The sequence below is a fragment of the Hyperolius riggenbachi genome, chromosome 12 (genome assembly GCF_040937935.1).
Source record: "Hyperolius riggenbachi isolate aHypRig1 chromosome 12, aHypRig1.pri, whole genome shotgun sequence".
In the NCBI taxonomy this organism is placed as follows: Eukaryota; Metazoa; Chordata; class Amphibia; order Anura; family Hyperoliidae; genus Hyperolius; species Hyperolius riggenbachi.
The window spans coordinates 150,055,806-150,061,492 of NC_090657.1; positions in this window are offsets into that span (position 1 = coordinate 150,055,806).

Below are 5,687 nucleotides of genomic sequence, written 5' to 3' on the forward strand. Positions count from 1 at the left end.
GTAGGCCGCAGGGGGGACGGGAGGGATAAAGATGCTGATGGCCATTGTATACAGTACACACATTAACCCCATACGCAACAAGCGTATGTATAAGATAACCCCTGCTGCTTTACCAAACAAAGAAAACAAAAAAAAACACAGTAGTACGCAGCCTTGTATCCCAACAAAGTTAACGTTAGCACCTGGATTTTATATCAAGACCCTGGGTGCGCAAGTATACAGGTGACGGTATCCATTAGGCATACCTGAGTTCCGTGTACAGCTAGTTAAGAGTAAACGACATCATAGAGCTGGGTATAGGTATATACGGTGTAGCATATATTTGAGCATTAATCCGCATATTTAGTGAAAATTTAAAGGTTGAAAGTACTATACCCGATCAGAGAGTGTCTATCCAGTCACTGGCGTCCTGGGGGTAATCAAAGAATTTGGTAGAGCCACCATGCACCACTCTAAGTTTAGAAGGGAAGAGCATACTATATTTAATTTCTTTTCCACGAAGGCGCTTTTTAACCTCCATGAAGGATTTGCGTTGTTTTTGGATCTCAGCAGAGAAATCCGGGAAGAGCATTACCTTTGCATTTTCATATATAAGTTCTTGCTGTTTTCTGGCCTCTGATAGGATTAGATCTCGATCCTTGTAGTTTAGGAGCCGCGCCAGGAATGGCCGCGGAGGAGAGCCAGGTGGAAGCGGGCGGGAGGGTACCCTGTGGGCTCGCTCGACTACATACGTGGCTGGGAGGTTTGTTAGGCCCAAGAGTGCCTTAAAGAAGGATTCTGCAAACTCTGCTGGGCTGTCGCCCTCTATTCCCTCGGGTAGCCCCAGGACTCTTACGTTGTTTCTGCGGAGCCTGTTCTCAGCGTCCACCGAGCGGTCCATTAGCTGTTTCACCTGCTGCTTAAGGGCTCTGATATCTGTGGTGTGCGTAGCAGTGGTATCTTCGTTATCCGACACACGCCGCTCAACTTCCGTTGTCCGTGCCCTGAGCTTGTCCATATCCTGGCGGATTAGGTGGATGTCCGCCTCGACCTTATCCAGCTTAGCAGTAAGTGCCACTCGGGAGGCAGTAATCGCCTCCAGGATGACTGCTGTACTCGCAGATGTAAGCGGTTCCTCTCCGGCCTCTGCCATCTTGTCTGGTTTATGGCGGCTGCTCGTCACGTGACAGCACTGTGTGCAGGCTGTACATGCGTCAGGAGTGTTTTTGTTCCCGGACTTCTTTGTGTCACCTTTTTTTGGGGGCATGTTACCTCGTTCAACTCCTCGCAATCCCAGTAAGCCAGTAGCAAGGTTTAGGTGCGTGGATATTGTCGTTTAAGCAGGATTTCAGCAGGATTATCACGGAGCATCAGGAGCACACGTCTTCCCTAGTCTACATCCGGACACGCCCCCCCGAAAAAAATATATACTTAAAGAGAGTCTGAAGCGAGAATAAATCTCGCTTCAGACCTCATAGATAGCAGGGGCATGTGTGCCCCTGCTAAACCGCCGCTATTGCGCCGCTAAACGGGGGTCCCTGATCCCCCAAATCCCCTCGGTGCAGCGGGGGAGCGCTTCCTGGTTGGGGCAGGGCTAACCGCCGCAGCCCTGCCCCACGCGCGTCTGTCAGCGCGTATCTCCGCCTCTCCCCCGCCCCTCTCAGTCTTCCTTCACTGAGAGGGGCGGGGAGAGGCGGCGATGCGCCGCTGATAGACGCGTCTGGAGGCAGGGCTGCAGCCGTTAGCCCTGCCTCCAGGAGCGACCAAGTCTGCGACCAAGTGTTGCAGTGGGGGGTTTGGGGGTGAAGGGAACCCCGTTTAGCGGCGGTTTAGCAGGAGCACACATGCCCCTGCTAACTATGAGCTCTGAAGCGAGATCTATTCTCGCTTCAGAGTTTCTTTAACCTGGTGCATCCATGGTGAAGGGGCATCTTGCGGATTATGCCCCCTTTGTACCTCATGCCTCCTTGTACCTCTTGTGTCTCCCTGTGTCCTCCTCTGTCCCCATGTGTCCTCCTCTATGCCTCTTTGTGTATCTTGTGTCCTCCTATATGCCCCTTTGTGCCCCCGTGTCCTCCATTTGTCCCCCTGTGTTCTCCTCTGCATGGGCACAGTACAGGGAGTCCCCAACATTACGGCGGGTTGAAGGTCTGTATTGGCAAGTGTTCACAAGTCAGGAACTCCCTGTATTTGGACTATAAGACGCAGTGATTTTTTTCCCCACTTTTGGGGTAGAAAAGGTGAGTCTTATAGTCAAAAATACAGTGAATAGAATTCCTTGCTGATATTTACTGCTGTGTCTTTTTCAATTTGTGTCACAGATAGAATTGTTCAGAAAACTACTGTAACTCAAACAGTACGGTACTGCTGCCTGCTGCCACACAGGTAATGATGTGATCTTAAATTCAACTTGTACATGTTTTTGCACAGAGCTAGTCGGATTTAAAAGCTAATAACTGATTATCTAAGACCTTGATTAATTAAATGGGCACTATAATGAAAGATGTTAAATGTAAAAAAAAAAATACCTGTTTAAAAATATTTAATCGAAAAAAAGAGCACCTGCTGTTAAAACTAATGTATGTCCAGCAATGTTACCCAACATCAGTCACGTCGCCCAACGGTGTAGTCTACGTCAATCCTGATGTCCAGTAATATAGTGTATTTCACTCACTGTGTCCTTCATTCTTGACTGAAAAACCACAGCCATGCCACACCTTGGAGCTAAATGACAGGAATCCCTGCACCTTGGTAATTTAACCACTTGAGGACCGCAGTGTTAAACTCCCCTAAAGACCAGACCATTTTTCACAAAAAGGGCCACTGCAGCTTTAAGGCCTCGCTGCAGGGCCGCACAACACAGCACAAGTGACCCCCCCCCCCCCCTCCTTTTCTCCCCATCAACAGAGCTTTCTGTTGGTGGGCAATGTTCGCTCTCCTAATGTTTGTTTTATTTTTATAAATATTTATTTGTTTTATTTTTAAATAAAATTGTGTATTTTTTTTATTTTTGCAGTGGCCCCTCCCCCCGCTAGCCTATCACTGTGATCGGCTGTCATAGGCTTCAGCCTATGACAATGGATCACCCCTGAGCCTCTGGAGGGGACAGCGGTGTCACACGGTTGTCCCCAGTACAGCGCTGCCTTAGATCGCAGCGCTGTACAGGGTTATTAGACAGCGGTTTTGCCGTCTAACGGTCTCCAATCGATGATCGTCGCTGGGAGACGCGGAGCGAAGCTCCGTCATTCATGCGGAGATCAGCGCACGCAATCTCCTGTAATCCCTGCCCCAAGGACCTTACGCCGATCGGCGTTAGGCGGTCCTGGGGCTGCCGTCGCATCCACGCCCATCAGCGTGACGTGGTTAGCAAGAGGTTAAATGTGTTTTCTGTGATGCTTGAATGGCATTATTTACTAAATAGGCTTATAATAGGTTTTGGTAAATGATATCCCCCAGGGATCACTTGCAATACATTGACAGGGGTCTGGAAAGTTGATGGACTCTCCAGAATATGTAAAGAAAAAAACAAAAGCGAACAGGGAGCCCATAATGGTGTAGTAAGTCAATGAAAAGGGTGCATTCAAAGAAAAGAGTGGTGCTCACAAACCCGGTTTGCAGAACGGCAACCACAGTAAAAAGCTTTGAGTGCGGTGGGTCCGAACCACCTTCTACAATGTGTAGATCTCCTCTGGTTCGGTCCCTCTCCAAGAAAAGAGTGGTAATTTAGTAAGGGCCAGAAGGGTCTCTTAAGCAGTAAAGAGTGACAGCCTGACTAAACAAGGTTTTAGTTCTTTGTTTAATTTTTTTTATTTATTATCATGATATTCTATTCATCATTTATTGACCAATATATGAAATTATAATTTGAATTTATTATGTTGACACTGTGTCTTTATCTTGTCATTAATATGATGTTTCAGTTACCATTTATTATTATGCCATCAACTTCTTACCATTTGTTATTATGCCATCAAGGTGTCCTTGGAGATGTTATGTTTTTATGACTATTACTTAAAGAGGAACTGTGTAACCAAGGATTGAACTTCACCCCAATCAGCAGCTGATACCCTCTTTCCCATGAGAAATGTTTACCTTTTCTCACATGGATCATCAGGGAGCTCTGTATGGCTGATATTAAAGTAAAACCCCTCCCACAGTGTGATGTCAGCACGATGGTGGTGCTGAGCAAACACTGGCAATCATTTATAAATAATTATTGTAAAAATTAAGCACTAAAAAAAATTAAGCACTTTAATTACATTGTTTTCACGGGAGTTCCTCTTTAACTAATTTTTATTGTCCATTTATTCTTATCATTAGTTTTCCTATAAAAAGTATCTTACTGCATCCCATTGCATCTGATAAATTGTATTTTGCTTTTTTTTTTTATTCAGGTCATGTTCTCTGACTTATACACAGAAAGCTCTTAAGACCACTCCATTCTCTACGCACGCACGCACGCACGCGCACACACACACATAAAATCATTTTTAGTCTTTGTTTATTAGCTTTTTGGCTATGAACTTTTCTTGTGTGGTCTGTCCCCAGACACAGGCTGATTTTTATATTTTACAAATTTTGGGGCGCCTTCTCTCACCTCAGTTTACTTGCAATACATTGAAATTGTTGATGCCAGGGCGCCTGTATTTGGTAAAGGATGCCACCTAGATCAATGGCAGTAAACTTAAACTGGCCGGCATTGAGTTCTTGCCATTCAGATGAGTAGTGTAACAAGTACAGAATGTTGTGCAATTAAAAAAGGAATCATAACTAAAATAACTATATTGCTGAAAAAATTATGAACATGGATTATATACAAGACAGTGACTGATGCTGGATTGCATTGCTTAGCTTAAATATATTTATTTTAGAAGCAGGTGTCTGTGTTGCTTTTATTTAAAAAAAAAAAAACATGAAAAGTATGTTTTTGTTTTTTTTTACTTTTAATTCTTTGTCTATAGGTCAGGGGCCTACACATAATCTGTCATATATTGGCTTACGTTAATATAGGTGGTAGGGGTATAAAGTACATAATCTCTTCATTCTACAACTTCCACATCCTTTTTAAGAGGAAACGGATGTGGAAAAGAGGCTTTTGTTATTTAACAATGGGGAAAGAGGTTCTTTGCAAGAAGCAGAGGTTTAGATCCTCACAAAATACCCCCATTTTGAATTCCATGTGTGCCGATTCGCTTGCCAGGTGGGAGGCCCACATGGTAGGACTGCAGCTTGGTTGGAATCTCTATGAGAACCTAGTTCTTTATATGTAAAAATATATTCAGATAATTCCCCACTTACAATTGTGTTGTTAGCATGGAAATCACCTGGGTGACGTACGACTTAGGCCCCGTTCACACTGCACGTGTTTCCAGCCGCATTTTGGAAACGCGTGCAGGTGCCGACACGCACGACATCAGACATTGCATAGAGTGCAATGTCTGATGTTCACACTGCATGCGTTCCGGACCTGTGCGGTCCGGGAACGCATGCTGCATGCATTTTTTGCTAAAACGCATGGCTGTCCCATTCACTTTTCAGTGATGGGATCAGCCACGCAACGCACACAAACGCGGATGGCGTGCGTTCGTACGCGTTGCGTTTCGCATGCGTTCCGCACGCATGACCATCCGCGTTTGTGATGTGAACGAGGCCTTACACTCACACTTTCAGTATTCCAGCCACATATCAGTTACACATTAGAGCATTAG